We start from the raw sequence: 18,593 nt of genomic DNA on the forward strand, positions 1-18,593 counted from the left end.
CTTAATTGCTGCAGTTTCTCTGTATGAGGGCTCCCCATTGCATTTCACTGCAGGGTTTAGGAACACCACCCAAAAGGAAGGCTGAAATCATCAACTACATTTCATTTAACTCTGCCAACTGAATCTAAACAAGTTGAAACATGACCTGCCCACTACATTTAGAGGCATACAGCAGAAAATTACTCTGAAATAGTTGCTGATGTTCACTGAAGAAAAATTCATTTTTGATCTCAGAGCTTGAGTTGCGGAGATAAATAGAACCACCTGTACAGTGCTGCCTGCCGTGCCCCACTGCCCCCAGATGAAAAAATATGCACAGGCATTGCCTGGCATGGCACTGGTGTCATAAATGATCAGGGAAATTGAATGTTTTCTCTCAATGTGCAGCGAATGAGGAGGAGCTGCTGCATCTGAAATAATGCCACCTTGTTTGCCTGGAAGGTCTCAGCTTTTGAGGAAAGGCCCATGACTCTAGAATTTACCTTCCTCCCGTTGTGCAGCCCAAGTCACTTTGCCCTTCACTTCATACTGCAAGAGGCATTTTGGTGGGGAGAGAAGCTGACCTATTGTACAAATGATTTGAAAGGGCTCTGTGCTGTTGAATAGCCAGAAAGACTGTATATTTCATAGAATCATAGAATCAACCAGCTTGGAGAAGACCTCCAAGATCATCCAGTCCAACCTAGCACCCAACCCTATCCAATCAACTAGACAATGGCACTAAGTGCCTCATCCAGGCTTTTACCTCCAGGGACGGTGACTCCACCACCTCCCTGGGCAGCCCATTCCAATGGCAAATCACTCTCTCTGTGAAGAACTTCCTCCTGACATCCAGCCTATACTTTCCCCTGCACAATTTGAGACTGTGTCCCCTTGTTCTATTGCTGGTTGCCTGGGAGAAGAGGCCAACCCCCACCTGGCTGCAGCCTCCCTTCAGGTAGTTGTAGACAGCAATGAGGTCCCCACTGAGCCTCCTCTTTTCCAGGCTAAACAACCCCAGCTCCCTCAGCCTCTCCTCATAGGGTTTGTGTTCCAGGCCCCTCACCAGCTTTGTTGCCCTTCTCTGGACACGTTCCAGCACCTCAACATCTCTCTTGAATTGAGGGGCCCAGAACTGGACACAGTACTCAAGGTGTGGCAGATAATAGTCTTTTTATGTAGTAAGGCTCTATCTATTTAAAATACTTTTCTGTTTGTATTTAATAATTGATTGTTGATGCCATTAGATTACACATTTCATGGAAGTCCCAAAATAAGTGGACCTTAAAAATGTCTGCTTGTAAAACTAAGTCATTTAGGTTCATGGGTTTGTTACCTGCAGCTCTCAGCGCGATCTCCATCCACGGACAGTGCCAGGGTTCCTGGGTCCGCAGCATCCTAGCTCTCCTAGACAAATACAACACTGTATCTTGCCTGAAGGAATTTCTCTAGTGGCTTTACCCAGTGCTTTAAAGAATCTGAGGAAGCACTCTTTCTTTCCCATTCCTCTTTTCTCACAAGTCTTAAGCCCACCACCTGGTTTAACCCTCATGAGAAAAGGCTCGAAGCCTCAAAGATCTTTGGACAATTGTGGGCATTTTGGACAAGTGGATTTTGTGAGAGTGGAGGGAAGAGGTCTTTACAGAACTTAAAAAACTAAAACTACTTTTAACACTTACACCAAGGAAAGGGCAGAGAAAACTCCACCATTACCCATTACTTGGCAGCACCTAGCCAAGTAGTTAGTGTAAAGCCACAGCACCCACTTCTTGTCAGACTAACCACCAAGCAGGAATGGCAAGGACAGTGGAGAAGTGGAACTTATGAAAGGAAATTGTTCAGGGATTAGAGGATTTATATTAGTAGGCAAATATGTTCTACTGCTTTGGCTGATCATAAATCTGATTTCTGGGGTATTTTAAAATTTGCATTCTCTTCCTTGTCCGAGCCCCACAGGCAGCAGTTGGTCCTTGGAAGGTGTGTTACAAGCAGAAAGCACCTCAGAAACTATAGGGAATGTAGATGTGAAAAAGCATCTCTCAAGGTCATACCCCAAGCTGAAAGGATATGTAAAGGTACTGTTTCCACATGCACACAGGCTACTGGGAAAAAAAGAGTGCAGGTACATGACCCTGCCCTGGGACTCCACAAGCACAAGGAAAAGAATAAAACCTGAGCAGGGAGATCAGGAGCGCCCAGGGTCTGGAAGCAGTGTGGTTATCCACAGGAGAACAGTGCTCAGTTGGCACCACATGCCTTGTTATTTCCACAGAAAGCTCCTCCTGTGGGACTGCCATGGCACTGGGTAAGAAAGACGAGGTGTTGTTGGCTTATCCTTGTACCTCGGGGCTGCCACTGGCAGTTTTCCATCACTCAATACCTCTTCTGCTCTTCTCTCAGCCACTCAATTCCATTAGCAGCATGTCTGGCATTTGCTGCCACACATCTTTCTTTTTCTTCTGACTTATATATGAGTTCTGTTGACCTTAATACTGCTGTGAAACACAAACAAGTTACATAAAGACTCTCCAGGTGTATTTTCACAGATCATGGGTCAATGTTTGAAGAGGATTGCTGGGTTCAGCTTTGAGTCAGATCCTCCTTGAAAGAGTTAGATCTTACAATGCCCTGGTACCTCTGCCTTATTTCAGTCCTCTCTGCTGTCTTCCTGAACAAGAATACATATATTTCTTGTTTGAATGCTTTCTGATGTTGTTGTTTTTATGAGGCTTAGAAAAAAAAATCAAGTCTCAAGATGGTCTCAGCAGGTAGGAACTGGGCACATGCCTCCTCCATCCTGTTGTGCCATTCATGCATTGCAGTTATTTGATGCTCTTCACCACTGATTCCACTGCTGACTTCAAAAGCTGCTTCTTTACTGTGTGAATTATTTAACAAATCTTAAGATGTTTTCCACAATAAACTTGCATGTAGATGACAAAGCAAAGCCCAGTCCAAGCAGGTTGAAGTCTGGGCTGATCCTATCCCTCCCCAGTGCTCTTCAGACTGTGTGACTAAACACAGGAAAAAAAAAAATCAAAATCAAGAAGCATTTCAGGGTGGAGTTAGGAAATGTTGATGCTTTTAGCAGCTCAGATGGACTCCTAGCCTCACTGAACTGTCTCTGATCCAGGCTCCTGAGGCTACTGAACCACAGACCAAATGAACCATTGAAATGAGGCTCCTCAACAGAGACATGCTTATTTACTCAAGTGTCACTGCGAATCATTAGGGAAAAAGCATGCACATAACTCATTCACAGGTGCATTTCAGATGTGCAGTCCTGCTGAAGCAATATTAGCAACACATTAGTTGAACCCCTCTCCACATCCACATCTGCTGGAGCAGGAAGAGTTTTGAGCCCTAGCAAAGTTTCACTGATCTGTGAGAATAAATTGATAGCTGTTATTCCTCACTAGTTTTTCCCCCAAACCAAACTGTTTTAATTATTTGAGTCTCAAGCAATCAAGTGCTGTACCTCAGACACAGCTATTTCAGGAGATAATTAGAAGCACAGAGGAGCAAACAATATGTCACAGAAGTGATCACCACAGTGTGATCCAAAGGATGACTTTAGTAATGCAAGTGTTTCTTTGCTGGATGACTCACAGAAGTAGCTGCTTAAAAAGGAGCCTGCTCCAGGGAAACATGAGCGAAGGTCAAGGATCAACTGTGTAAAACTGACTTTTTGTTTGACGTTAATAATTCTAAGAAATGGATGGAGTGAGAGCAAATGTCAGCTCCAGTAATGACTATGTAACTCTGGGACCGTATAGAAAAGTAATAGCCCAGCTCAAGCGCTGCTGGTGGAAATAATGGGGAGAGGTGAGCTGAGAATTCAAGCCTTGCTTTAATATTTTCTTTTGAGTTTCTCTGCAAATTCAGATTTATCAAAAGGACAGGTAACTTGGATATTTAACAGTCTGCCTACATATTCTATGTAGGACATAGGCATTTCCCATGACTGCTATTCATTAAAAAGCTGTAGAAAAAGAAACACCCTATCAGTGACTGATACTATCACTTATTACATTTAAAAAAATAGAAATACCTGAGAGGTTTCTATGTTAAGATCCAGCTGGCATCTTAGAACATGTAATGCAAAATATGAACATGTTCTAACAATATGCATATTATATAAGAATACATGTTGATTTGTTAAATTTTACACATATCACTCAGACCCACCTTACACATATTTTTTTGGGTGGTTATTTTCACAGTGTCTTCTTTCAGTAACAGATTGTTTAAGCCTCGTTCCTTCTGTCTCTTGACAAATTAGCAGCAAGTTTAACTTTATTTCTGCCCAAAATCGTGGCACAGCTACCAATACTTAAGCACACAGTAGCCTGCTCTAAATTCAGAGGTCAGGTCACGTTCTGGCCAAAAATCAGATTATTTGGGGAGAATAATTATTCTGTCATTTATTTTGAATTTGATAGCATTTATTTTTAAGAGGAGCTTTATTGGCTTTTCAGGGCATATGCCTGCTTGTTCTACTCACAGTGAACAGGGTGATCCCAGTTCTCCAAGCTGAAAACAATTGAGAGCTGGAGTGTTTGAGAAGAGTATTTTTCATGTTTTCACCTTACTTCCTTACTTGCCCAGACATTCACTTTGGTGCTGTCAGAGACAGGGTCCTGGAAGGCAAGGTTCTGGTTTGATGTGGTGCTGTGACAGTTTGAGTATTACCTGCCCCCCCGCCCCTTATGAAATCACCCAGACTAGACTCAGCCAGCTGGAAATGAAGGAATGAAGCTTTATATGTAGAGCACAATATACAAACAGATATTTACAGTATATACAGCCATATACAGAAATATATAAGTTAAAAGTAATACAGAAACACAGCACCTCTCCCAGAAACCAGAGTTCCCAGGAGGGGCTCCCAGCCACCCTTCCACCTTCTTTCTACACCTCTACCTTTCATACCCTCTCTCCCAGACTTTGCCTTATGTGCAAGGTGAGTTTGGTGGATCAGCAAGGGGGGTTAGAAAGCAGAAGGATTAGTTACACAGAAGCTGCCCAAGGGGAAAAAGACACAGGCTCCCAGAGACCCACATCGACTGTCTTATCTAGGTTTTATATATCTTGGTTTTATGTATCTCAGCAAGCCTATGAGTGAAGTGGACATCACCACTGTTTCCTTTTCACAGCCTAAAATCTAATTTCTCTCACTACAATTTTCCAGTTAACCTCAAACTGACACAGGCACACATATTCATATAAGATACAGTTTATTGCATTCTTCACAGCAGCCTTTTCTGTCCTTAAGGAATGTTATTACTGCTACTCTAGGCTACCCAGTCCAAGTATTTTCCATTTTCCTTCACAGAACAGAACCTGAGACCTCTCATCTCCATCCTAGCCTGCACCACATCCTCCTGAGGGCACGTTACTCACAGCTGAGCACAGGGCCACAGCAGTTACCAGCAGCACTGTAGATCACAGAGGGATTGATCCTTCTCCTGTAGGCTAAGTCCATCCCCACAGGATGATTGCTCTTTCTCTGCAGTGGGTCAGCACAACTGACTCATGCTGCTCTCTGATTCAGCCTGGTCCCTTCTTTGCAGAGCTGTTATCTGTAACTTGTTCTGCTGTCTCTATCTCTGCAACTGGTTATTACCACCTAAGTGGGAAAAAACAGCAGATCAAGGGAGGTTCTCCTTCCCCTCTCCTCTGCCCTGGTGAGACTTCATCTTGAATATTGTGTTCAGTTTTGGACTCCCCAGGTTAAGAGGGACAGGGATCTGCTGGAGAGGGTCCAGCAGAGAGCTACAAGGATGATTAGGGGACTGGAGGGCATGGCTTATGAGCAGAGGCTGAGGGATCTGGGGCTTTTTAGTCTGTAGAAGAGAAGATTGAGAAGGGATGTAATAAATGTTTATAAACATCTGAGTGCTGGTCAGGAGTGGGGGGACAGGCTCTTCTCACTTGCTCCTTGTGATAGAAAAAGGAGCAATGAGTGTAAGTTGCAGCAAAAGAGGTTCTGCCTCAACACAAGGGGGACATTCTTTACTGTAAGGGTCACAGAGCACTGGAACAGGCTCCCCACAGAGGTTGTGGAGTCTTCTTCTCTGGAGGCTTTCAAGGATGGATGTGTTCCTCTGTGATCTGTGCTACATTGTGTGGTCCTGCTCTGGCAGCGGGTTGGACTTGGTGATCTCCTTGGGTCCCTTCCAACCCCTAATATCCTGTGAAGTGAAGAGAAATGTGCCTATATAAGGATGTCTGTGGGTGCAACTGGTGCAAACCTACCTGACCTCTCAATAGCCCGGTACAATACAGGATGGCAGCCAGACAGTACAGAAAGATAAAACAAGTGTTTTCCTTAAATTCCAAACACGTTAGCAAAATTCCCAGCACAAAATATAGGTTTTGATTATTGTTTCAGAATTTGTTCCTTCTTTTGTTTTTACAGTTAATTATTTTGCACTTTTAATTTGACTCCACTCTGAAAATGAGTTTTTCTCACACTAGTGGGCACCACAAATGCCCTAAATTTTAATGTCTGAATTATTAGATTTCCTGGATTCAAATGCTGAAGCCATAGTGCTGAGTCTTAAGAGACCAATTAGGAGATTAAGGCTAATACCAAACTTAATCTACGTTTCAGCTAGAATATTTTTTATGATGGAAGAGTAGAAAAATGCTATCCTTTCCATGGACAAGTGTAGAACTACTCCTATTCTTTGTTGAGGATACAGGAAGAGAATGTGCTTGTGACTCTAATGAGGAGACATTTCACAAAGTGTTAGTGTCATGTAATAAAAATATATAAGTTTGGCTGTTGAGATGGCAGGCAAAACATAGCTCTTGGGCACAAAGAGGAGAAGGAGTTTGGAAATTCTCCATGGCTAAATGTCCATGGTTGAGCCAACTTGGGAAAGACTGGGAAAATGGTCCTGTGGTCAGCTTGTGCTGACCATGATTTGAATTGCCTGGTTCTCAGTTCAGGTCAACGAACATGAGTACTTTTTGTGCCCTCTACCATACAACAACTTGTGTTCTCTGTAGCTTTACAAAACAGTCTGCTTCACTCTTGCAAAAGAGATCAGTGGGGAGGCAGGATTAGATGCAACAAAATAGATTGAATAGACTGTGAGCTGCTGAAGTAGAAGTGATTTTCCAAAGGACATCATTCAGCAGTGCTGTTTCCACTGAATATAATAGACTTTTGATTTAATTATCTGGTATACATTTCCCTTAAAATCTGCCTGCTTCTCTTCTCGAGAGTTTTATAAATTGTACAGTAACTGTTGGACTGATACTAAGTGCAGAACTGCTTCCTTTGGATCCCTTATTCTAAAGTGGAACACTAGATTGTAGGGATTGTCCCATTAAGATAGATGATTCTGGCGTTTGCCTGTCTCAGGGCCCAGGACTCTTGCTGGAATTACTTGGAAAATTAACTTTTGCCTCCACTGCCACAATTAGGACTGGCTCTGACACAGCTCAGAATGTTAAAACAATCAAATAGTTTAATTGTTCAAAGCAACAGATAGAACGGATTTGGGATTGCTGGCGATAAATTCACTGACTGCAAGGTGATCTCAGGATCAGTTAATGCTGGATAACATCCAACACAGTCAGAGATGCAAACCTTCGCAATAGCTCTAACAGTAAGCAAAAGTTCAGCTGTGTATTGAGGGTGCAATTCCCACCAAGAACAGTGCCCCTGTCTTGGGCGGAGGAAAGGGAGCACAGACGATTGACTGGCCTCGTCTCTGACTTCTCCCCTGGTCTCAGCAACTGCTGCAGCTGGTGGGAGTGCTTGTGCTGGCTCACACATCAATCCCACCTCTCTCACCCTGGTGCCAGTGCCAGCTGCATGCATTTTCCCTGATGTCAGAGGCAGCATGCACTGAGATATATGTCTCTCATGGATTTTATGCCCCAGACCAGGTTGTTCCTGCCTTCTAGATGATGTTTAGCATAATCTAGGAGAGTTGAGTTACATAGTCATATATGTTTAGCATGTACTTGAATTTCCTCATTGGCATTTTGAGGGGTGTCAACGTTAAAATTACAGTTAATTAGGCAAAGGTCTTTATTTGGTCACCCTGGCCCTCAAAAGCTGCTTTGATGTTTGTTATATGCACCATGCTTGATGAATTTTATTCATAGCAGGGCCATCTTATCGTTGTAAGATCATCAGGGCTTTGCAAGGCCAGCTTTGTGGATCTTCATTTTACACAAACACCTGCTGATTGTAAATGACCTTGGTCTTGAAGCTTGGTGAATCAACTTGCCTTCCTGTCTCATGGCCAGCTAGGGGTAAACTTGGTTCTGCCTAAGACAGTCTGTCCCTGACTGAAGAAGCTGAACTCTTAGAAGATGAAACTAAGCAGATAACACACTCCTGTGTGCCAGTCATGTGGAATAAACACCAGCCTGGAATACAGTCATTTGAATTTTCAATCTGAGACAAAACCTTTGTGCTGGTTGGAGGCAAAAGAAGAGGAGGCTCAGGGGTGATCTTATTGCTGTCTACAACTACCTAAAGGGGCATTGTAGCCAGGTGGGGGGTGACCTCTTCTCCCAGGCAACCAGCAATAGAACAAGGGGTCACAGTCTCAAGTTGTGCCAGGGTAGGTACAGGCTGGATATTAGGAAGAAGTTCTTCACAGAGAGAGTGATTGGCATTGGAATGGGCTGCCCAGGGAGGTGGTGGAGGCACCGTCCCTGGGGGTCTTCAAGAAAAGCCTGGATGAGGCACTTAGTGCCATGGTCTAGTTGACTGGTTAGGGCTGGGTGCTAGGTTGGACTGGATGATCTTGGAGGTCTCTTCCAACCTGGTTGATTCTATGATTCTATGAAAATCAGTTCAAGGAAGCAGGGTGGGATGTGGATGTGCCAATTTAATAAGTGAAGCACACCAATCAATTGGTTTATATCCAGCTGGCAGTGGGGTCAAAGGGTTCATGGTGTAATCTACTGACACAATAGAAAAACTCTGTATGATGTAGCATATAAATTGATACACTTCCTTTATTTTTTCAACCATTTCAGACAGTTTCAAAGATTTTTTTACAATGACAGTGTCTTGTTTCTGACCGTATTTTGGAAATTTTCAGGCAAACCTCTTTACAACCCTTTACACTTTCTCAGTAACCTCTGAATTTTGTTAATTCCCTTGTGACTCTTGAAATAAACAAAAATTGGTGTCTATTTATAAAGAAGTGAAAATAAAAATAAATTTGAATTTTAACTCATAGAATCATAGAATCAACCAGGTTGGAAGAGACCTCCAAGATCATCCAGTCCAACCTAGCACCCAGCCCTAGCCAGTCAACTAGACCATAGCACTAAGTGCCTCATCCAGGTTTTTCTTGAACACCTCCAGGGCAGCCCATTCCAATGGGAAATCACTCTCTCTGTGAAGAACTTCCTCCTAACATCCAGCCTATACTTCCCCCGACACAACTTGAGACTGTGTCCCCTTGTTCTATTGCTGTTTGCCTGTTCTTGTTCTTACACTTCTGAGAGGTTGTAAGACCACCTGAAAAGAATTGAAAATGTTTTCAAAAAAGAGCTTTTATTATCTATATCTACTCTTAGATGGCATGGGAACTCCTTAGAAATGCAATGAAACATAACACATAAACCTCACTGAGCCAGTGTAAGCCACCATCTAATTACATGAGCAGATTCATAATGACAGGACACCATTAAAAATCCAGACAGAAAACTTCTCAGTAGTCTCCTTCTGCATTTCTTTTTGTTACTTTAGGTCTTCACTTAGGGAGTAATGGAAGCAAGATGAATTATGAATACAGTTAATAGAGTCTCAAGGAGTTTTCTCTCCAAGATTTTTTTCTGTTGAGCTGAATTGAAGGTCAAATGACTTCAGCACAGTAGAAAGCATCGAGATTATCCTTTGCAGACTCTCTATTGAGAAGCGACAAGGCATAATAATGGATAAGGAGAAGTGGTATATTTTGAAGCTGTTTTGTTTACAGCAAAGAGAATAATGCATTTCAGTTGCCTGGGCAAATGACAATAAAACAATCACTTTGCTGGTTTTAGGTAGTACAGTGAATGGCTCAAGTCAGAAGTAGAGGTAACATTTTTTTCCCCTGTAATGAGTATGTCCTATTGAAGAAGCTAAATAAAACAATCCAGCTATTCTTCCATTAGCTAGGTGATTGTGGCAAAGTACCAAATGTGACTGATTGCCTTGGATCTAGTTTAAATTTCCCAGAGACTCAAAATATGGCTGGCAGAGCCAATACAATTATAGGATGCCTTCCCCTCTCCCCAGCTCCCTCCCTCTTTTGGAAAGAAAGGAATTAGATGTAGAGAGGAAGAGGGTAAAACACCACACCCAGACAAACAGTCTTGCTTCACTTTGGAAGTTAAAAGAAAAAACTTTGAGAATAAATAGAAGGTATTTCTGGTAGGGGAGCCACAAAGAGGTATAGAGAAGGGAAAACAAGATACAAATACATATATACAACCAGACTGACGGCAATGGATGGAATTAGAATCAAGAAAGAATCGTGTGGAAGGATGGCCAGGTGGTAAAACAAGAGCAGCAGCAGCAGGAACAAGGGTGGTGCTAGCTGGCAGGGAGACAAAAGAGAGAAAGTGGAAATTCCTCTGTTTTTATAGGGGCCCTAGACAGGAGGTGGGAGTGGGCTAACCACTACACCTGGGGTCAGGTTCAGATCCACCCTCCCAGGAGGGTCAACCCTTTACACCAATGCAAGTTTCCGTGAGTCTAGACCCCATGTGCAGCCCTGCCCTGGCACTTTGTTTTCTTGTATTGTATGTGGAAAATGGGTTTGCAGATTGTTGGTGCTGATCAGTAAACACACTGTACAAGGAGACCCACGGTGCCACGGTGGCAATGTACAGACAGACAAAAGAGGTGCACACATATATATTTTAATTATATAGATAAAAGTTATGTATTCATAGAATCATAGAATCAACCAGGTTGTTGTAACTAACAACTATAACTAGTGGTTAAACCTACAGGGCAAAAGCTAAAAAGAGTTGTTTTATTCTTCCTGCATGTTCTGTTCTGCACCTTCAGCTGGGCAAGGGGATGCCTTGCTGTGGCTGTGAAAGAGCTTGGACAAGGAAGGTATATAAACCATGACACATGGGCTCCTTCTCACTAAGCTTGTGGGAGGGGAGAGCAGGAGAAAGCTTAGTACTAGCACTGGAGCTGTTGGTCCACTGAGACAGGACTGGTAAGTAATGGACAGGAGGCACTGAAGGCTTAATTTACAACCAAGATGAATGTTAACTGCAGATCAGGAGGGGGATAATTCATATGAGTGAATATGATGCTGTCTCTGCCCTTCCACATTTCACTACAATGCTGCAGAGCCTTCAGTATGACCAAGATCCAAGGGGATGTCAGGGAGTATCATCTGGGGACCATTGTACCAGTGTCTTCATGGTTAATACAAATACATGTAATGTTTCACTTCCGTTTCATACATTGAGCAAAACAAGCAATACACTGCATTTCTCCCTCAAATTATTCATAGAATCATGTAATCACATAGTAATTTCAGTTGGAAAGTACCTTTAAGATAGTTGAGTCCAACAATTATCTAGCTTTACCAAGTCAAGTGCTAAACCATGTCCCTTAGCACCACATCTACGCATCTTTTAAGCATCTCCAGAGATGGTGATTCAAGTGCCTCCTTAAGCAGCCTTCTCCAGGGTTTTATAACCTTTTCAGTAAAGAATTTTCTTCAGATAGCCAATCTGAACCTCCCAGGGCACGACTTGAAGCCGTTTCCTCTCCTCTTATCACTTGTTACCTGATTTTCTCTCATATCTATACGTTCACATTCCACCCTTACTGTGCAAGCACTGCGAAAGCCTTGGAAAGCTTTTCTCCATTACTCACTTCTTCAGCAGATGGTCATATTTACCACTCTGTTGACCTTGTTAACATATTTATCACTGTGTAAGCAATTTGTACTCTGCTCAGACTACTAAGTCTGTTTTGGCCAGCATTTCAGCAGAGACTTAGTGTATGTACCTGCTAATTAGTGCACCATAGAGCTCTGCACATTAGAAAGAAGGATGAGAAATAGAAAGCATCATAAAGACAATGTGATTACACAGGCACTCTTTTAGTGATCTCATATGTAGAAAGTATACTGAGTTAGGTATTAGGTCACATGTCTAGGGAGTTGCATACAAGAATAGCACAAGCATTTAAAGAGAAAATTAGAAAGCCCATGCATAAAATGTCATAGAACTAGCAAGGGACATAAAAGATAACAAGAAAACACTCTAAATTTAGATTGCTTGGGAGAAGATTATAAAAAGAAGAGTCCATTTTCTACTCAGAGTGAGAAAAAGGTATTTGTGAATGATATTGATAAAACTGAAGTGTTTTGTTTCTTTTTGCTTCAGCGTTCCCTAGAAGGCTAGTGAGAAAAGGTAGAAACTCAAGTTAGAAGAGAAAATCGCTTGGGAGCACAGGTCAGTAAGTTAATTTTTTCCCTCTAAATTCTTTAGAGCTCATGACATTCCACAGGGATTTTTGAAACCCAGATGATGCAAATTTGAGAGCAATTAGAGGCTTATTGCTGAAAACTGAGGAGAATGGGTAAAATTAAGACCCTACTTATATTTACAGTGGAGAACAGGGTGAACTGGTGAATTGCACGCTTGCTAATTTGCCTTCTCCATCTCAGAATAGGAAAAAGTAATCCAATTATTTGCAAACATCTAGAAAACATCAAAGGATAAGCAACAGATAGCAGGGATTTCTCAAAAATGTATGATATTTAAGAAGGGTAATTTCTATTTGCACCAGCCTAACAGGCCACAGTTTCAGAGTGACTGTGACACTGAGCACCCATTTCTGCAGTTTCACAAGTTGGCTGCAGTACCATGGTCCAAGCATCATGGACAGTACAGATACACCAGCCCTATCTGACTCAATATTTTTGCCCATGTGTTTTTGCATTGTTGGTGTTTTTGTTTTGTTTTGTTTTTTCCCAGTTCCCTGGCAGAGGGGTGCACTGCTGGTCATGATAAATCTCTGCAAAACTGCTGCTGTCAGGAGCTAGAGGGAGAAAAGCTGGGCTCTGCTTCACCTGCCCAGCTGCTTACTGTTCTCACAAACTCTTAAGAAAAACAAAAACTCTCAAAAATTTCCAGGCTGCCCTGGAATAAACTTTCTAAATATGCTTCAGACTTTGAAGTGATTTATTTTTTGGGGGGTCAATGTTTCATTTCCACTACTGACCTAAGGAATCAGTCATTTAGACAAGCCTGCTCTGCGCAGGAAGGATAAAGCTTATCAGAGAAGCAAAGAGAAATTTTCATGACCATGCTGGTCATACTGCTTGCTGTTGTAAAATCAGAGCACACTTCTCTGAGCTGTCCTACGCTTAGGATAAGCATAGTGCGTATGTAAATGATGGCAATAAATACCATCAACAGGCCAGTGGGAAATAAACAACTTGGCCAACTGAATTAACAACATAAATGGAAACATCTCTCTTTTCTGGGGCAAAAATACAAGAACAAACTACATTATCACCTAGAAAAGTTGGACCAGATGATCCTTGAGATCTCTTCCAACCTGGCATTCTGTGGTTCTGTGTGATTCTGCAGCAGTGTGTTAGTAACCTCACCTTACTCTCTGAAGGGTACAGAACAGTTACTGCTGAAGCAGTAATGGCATTTTTACTGTCACTCTCCTATTACTAGCCTCGTGGCACCTCGTGGCCATTGCCTGGTCACAAAGCACAGTGGCATCAGTGCAGCCAGCATTCTCTTTGGGGACATGAGTAAAAAAGAAGACCAGCACCTCTCTGCTTTGCTGTGAACCCAGAGAGCCTAGCATCATCACATGGGCCCATGAGTGCCAGGGCAGGGCTGCAGTACCATTTTATATTCAGTGTCCAGCAATGGACATGGGCTCAGGCTGGACACACCCATGCCCAGAAGATGTTCTCCAGTTGTTCAGAACAAGATTTGTCCCTTGAATCTTTCCATCTGCAAACCAAAGTTTTGTTAGAAGTTGTGGGGTTTTGCACTTAAAGATCCATGCCCATGCTTAGTCTGTATTAGGGGAAATACATCCTTCAAATGGCTACTAGTGGTACCCATCCTTACAGAAAACACTGACAGCAGTGTGCAGTACCAGAGCTGCCATACCTTGAGGGTCTCTTGTGCATTGCTCTGTGAACAAGCAGATTTGCTTTTATTCAACAGCACTTTCAAGAAGCTTCCCAAAATCACAGTGTTATTTAAGTATTTGTTATTTTTACATCTTTTTCTTCCCAACCCCCCAAGGCTAGAAATTTAGTACCATAGGACCAATGCTCATTTCTGCAGAAGTATAAACAGCTGTTCCCAAAAATAAGTTAGCGTGCTAAATATATCCCATGGGCTGAAGGAAACTTGTCAAGATGCATCTTAAATGGAAGTCTGATACTGAACAACAAAGGGAGTGGCCTGCAGTGTCTGACCCACAACTAAACACTATGTTAACCACTTAATACATGTTAAAATAGGAATGCACAATTTGCTTTTACTGAGTCAAAAGAGACTATTGCTATAGGGTATTCACAGTATCACAGTATCACCAAGGTTGGAAGAGACCTCATAGACCATCAAGTCCAACCCTTTACCACAGAGCTCAAGGCTAGACCATGGCACCAAGTGCCACGTCCAATCCTGCCTTGAACAGCTCCAGGGATGGTGACTCCACCACCTCTCCGGGCAGCCCATTCCAGTGTCCAATGACTCTCTCAGGGAAGAACTTTCTCCTCACCTCGAGACTAAATCTCCCCTGGCGTAGCTTTAGGCTGTGTCCTCTCGTTCTGGAGCTGGCCACCTGAGAGAAGAGAGCAACCTCCTCTTGGCCACAACCACCCCTCAGGTAGTTGTAGACAGCAATAAGGTCACCCCTGAGCCTCCTCTTCTCCAGGCTAAACAATCCCAGCTCCCTCAGCCTCTCCTCGTAGGGCTGTGCTCAAGGCCTCTCACCAGCCTCGTCACCCTTCTCTGGACACGCTCAAGCATCTCAATGTCCCTCCTAAACTGGGGGGCCCAGAACTGAACACAGTACTCAAGGTGTGGTCTGACCAGTGCAGAGTACAGGGGCAGAATGACCTCCCTGCTCCTGCTGACCACACCATTCCTGATGCAGGCCAGGATGCCACTGGCTCTCTTGGCCACCTGGGCACACTGCTGGCTCATGTTCAGGTGGGTATCAATCAGCACCCCCAGATCCCTCTCTGTCTGGCTGCTCTCCAGCCACTCCGACCCCAGCCTGTATCTCTGCATGGGGTTGTTGTGGCCAAAGTGCAGCACCCTGCACTTGAAGCTATTGAACCCCATCCCATTGGACTCTGCCCATCTGTCCAGGCGGTCAAGGTCCCGCTGCAGAGCCCTTCTGCCTTCCAACTCAGTCACATCTGCCCCCAGCTTGGTGTCATCTGCAAACTTGCTGATGACTGACTCGATGCCCTCATCCAGATCATCTATGAAGATGTTAAAGAGGATGGGGCCCAGCACAGATCCCTGAGGGACACCACTAGTGACAGCTGCCAGCTGGATGTGGCACCATTCACCACCACTCTCTGGGTCCGGCCCTCCAGCCAGTTCCTAACCCAGCACAGAGTGTTACCATCCAAGCCATGGGCTGACAGCTTAGCCAGCAGTTTGCTGTGGGGGACAGTGTCAAAGGCCTTGCTGAAGTCCAGATAGACCACATCCACAGGCCTCCCCACATCCACCAAGCGGGTCACCTGATCATAGAAGGAGATCAGGTTGGAGAGGTAGGATCTGCCCTTCCTAAACCCATGCTGGCTGGACCTGAGCCCTTTGCCATCCCTCAGGTGCGCAGTTATTGCCCCCAAGATAACCTGCTCCATCAGTTTCCCTGGCACTGAGGTCAGGCTGACAGGTCTGTAGTTCCCAGGTTCCTCCATCCGACCCTTCTTGTGGATGGGGACCACGGTGGCCATTTTCCAGTCTCCTGGGACCTCTCCGGTGAGCCAGGACTGCTGGAAAATGATGGAGAGTGGCTTGGCCAGCTCAGCTGCCAGCTCTCTCAGCACCCTGGGATGGATCCCATCTGGTCCCATGGACTTGTGGGTGTCCAGGTGGCTCAGCAGGTCCCAAACTAATTCCTCATGAATTTCCAGGGCAGCACACCACTCCCTGACCCCATCCCCCAGTTCAAGAGGCCACTTGCCTCCTCCTCCCTCCTTACTGTTGAAAACTGAGGCAAAGAAGGCATTCAGGACCTCAGCCTTTTCCTTGTCATCAGTTACAGTGTTCCCCTCCTGGTCCAGTAAGGAGTGGAGGCTCTTCTTGCTTGTCCAGAGGATTCCTGTTTCCTCAGAAACTTGACTCTCTCTCCCTCTGAGCTCCTTATTTTTTTTTTTCTTCCAGTCATTTGAAAATGTAATTACAAAACTGAAAACGTTAACAGATTTCAAACCACTTCAGGACATTTTGCCTACAAGAAAGGTGTTGACTTCTTAGACAAATTGATTGCTTCCCCTGTAATTAATTATAGAAGATTCGGCTTTGAATCTTGACAGATGACAAACAGCTACTCTGCAGCTGTCTCGGGGTTCTCCAACTTGACCTGGATAAATGGTACAATGTACTCTTGACCTGAGAAGTAACATATGCTTTTCCTCTTCACCACTGAAGTGGATCCATGTATGTTATCTGCAGCTGATGTGTTTTCTGAAGCAGCATATGCCTTTTGCACAGTGCGATTACCCTTATGTAAGCAACTAGGCCACGCCATTAAAAATTGAATATTCCCAGAGTTTTAGATTTAAACAAGATAAAAATTACTGTGTGTTCCTCTTCTCCTTATGTGATGGGGGACGTAGATCGTGATCAGGTTTTCTTAGAGTTCTCTGGCTGTGGAAGTGCTGCTGCTAGCAGCTGATGGCGTTTACCCAACACACGCGTATAGAAGGAGGAGGTCTGGATGGGAGACTAACCCAGCCACATCCTCTGGAACAGAAGGTTGCACAGAGGCACCATCACCTGCTGGATTGTGTTAACCAGTGGAGCACCTGGGTGAAATGACTCTTTGTTCACCGATGTGGTTAGATGGTCATAGTCCACTTTATTTCCGTGATGCAGAGACTTATATGCATTCTTGCAAGAGGCGTGCTCCACCAAGATTGGTTACATACAGAGGGTACAGGGTTACATGTAAGGCATGGATAGGGTAATATACCATAACAATCTGAGGGTCAGCCTCTGGGGCTGGCTAACTCTGCCCACCTGCACTGGCACTCCACCCCCTGCAGCTGCATGTGGGGGGAACTACCCAGCGCCTGGCATCTTAACTCCCAAGATGGATTCAAGGACGATCCCAGCACGGGTTGCTCATGTTTATCATTTTGTGTCCTCTGCTAGCAAGAATCTCTCCAACAGGATTGCTCTTGGTGGATCCTTGTGGTGGCCACTCTTCTACACCAGCTACATACATGATCCTGTGTTTTCTGTCATGGTAATCAGCTGCCATCCCCCTAGGTTCAGACTGAGGGCCACAGCCCACTAGTGATGCCAGCATGTGCTGGTGGTCTTATGTGGACTTACTGAATGCTAAGTGCCCCAGGTTCATTTTCATTGAGTTTGCAGATTCAGCAGGTCTGCCAGTCTCCAGAACCTTGGGAAACTTCACACTTGTCCTGTCTTCAGTCTCTTTTTTTCTCCTTTGTATCTCTCCACAAATGTTCACAGGTGCCAACAAAGCCCATTCACGCAAATTCACTTGAGAAGGACCTTTATATCATCTAGCACCTTTTCTATGGACTTGGAGGCAAAAAAAGGAGAGATAGACTCAAGTTTGGGTATAGACATCCAGGATTCAAAGACAAAGGGCACAATGTGGTTTTGTTTGCCTTTCCTGCCATCACTGCTCAGTGCTGCACCTCCTCAGTAGCATAACATCTGCTCCTGAGGTGTGTGGGAGCCTCGTCTTAGTTATGTGGCAAACTCACTGGTCTGAAGAAGCAGAATATCTTGTTGGAATACACAGCAGCCTGTAAGCAGCGTGCACATGGCAAAACCACAAATCCTGAAGTGAAAAGGTGCTTTATAACATGGTGAAACAGCCTTTTCTTGAGAGGTTCATAGAATCAAGCAGGTTGGAAGAGACCTCCAAGATCATCCAGCCCAACCTAGCACCCAGCCCTATCCAGTCAACTAGACCATGGCACTAAGTGCCTCATCCAGGCTTTTCTTGAAGACCCCCAGGGACGGTGCCTCCACCACCTCCCTGGGCAGCCCATTCCAATGGCAAATCACTCTCTCTGTGAAGAACTTCCTCCTAAGTTCACACAAAGGCCATCCCTCAAGGACAATAAGCAGCAGCTCAGCATCCAAAATGTGTGGGATTTGCCTTAGACACTGAGGCTGAGAGTGGAAGTTTCCCAGCAGGACGCAGTGGCTGCCATAACGAACTATTTAATGTCAGTTCAGTTGTTAGGTAGGTCTGAAATGCTTTGAAGACCTCTCAGGGTTGAACTTTTTAGGCTTCTGCCCCTAAGCCTTTTGCTTTGTTCTCTGTTGCACTGGAAGACATTGTCACAGAGGCTTTTAAAGAAGTTTTAAAGTACAGAATCCATATTAATGACAACACA

This window comes from Pogoniulus pusillus, chromosome 4, assembly GCF_015220805.1.
Source record: "Pogoniulus pusillus isolate bPogPus1 chromosome 4, bPogPus1.pri, whole genome shotgun sequence".
NCBI classification, from domain to species: Eukaryota; Metazoa; Chordata; class Aves; order Piciformes; family Lybiidae; genus Pogoniulus; species Pogoniulus pusillus.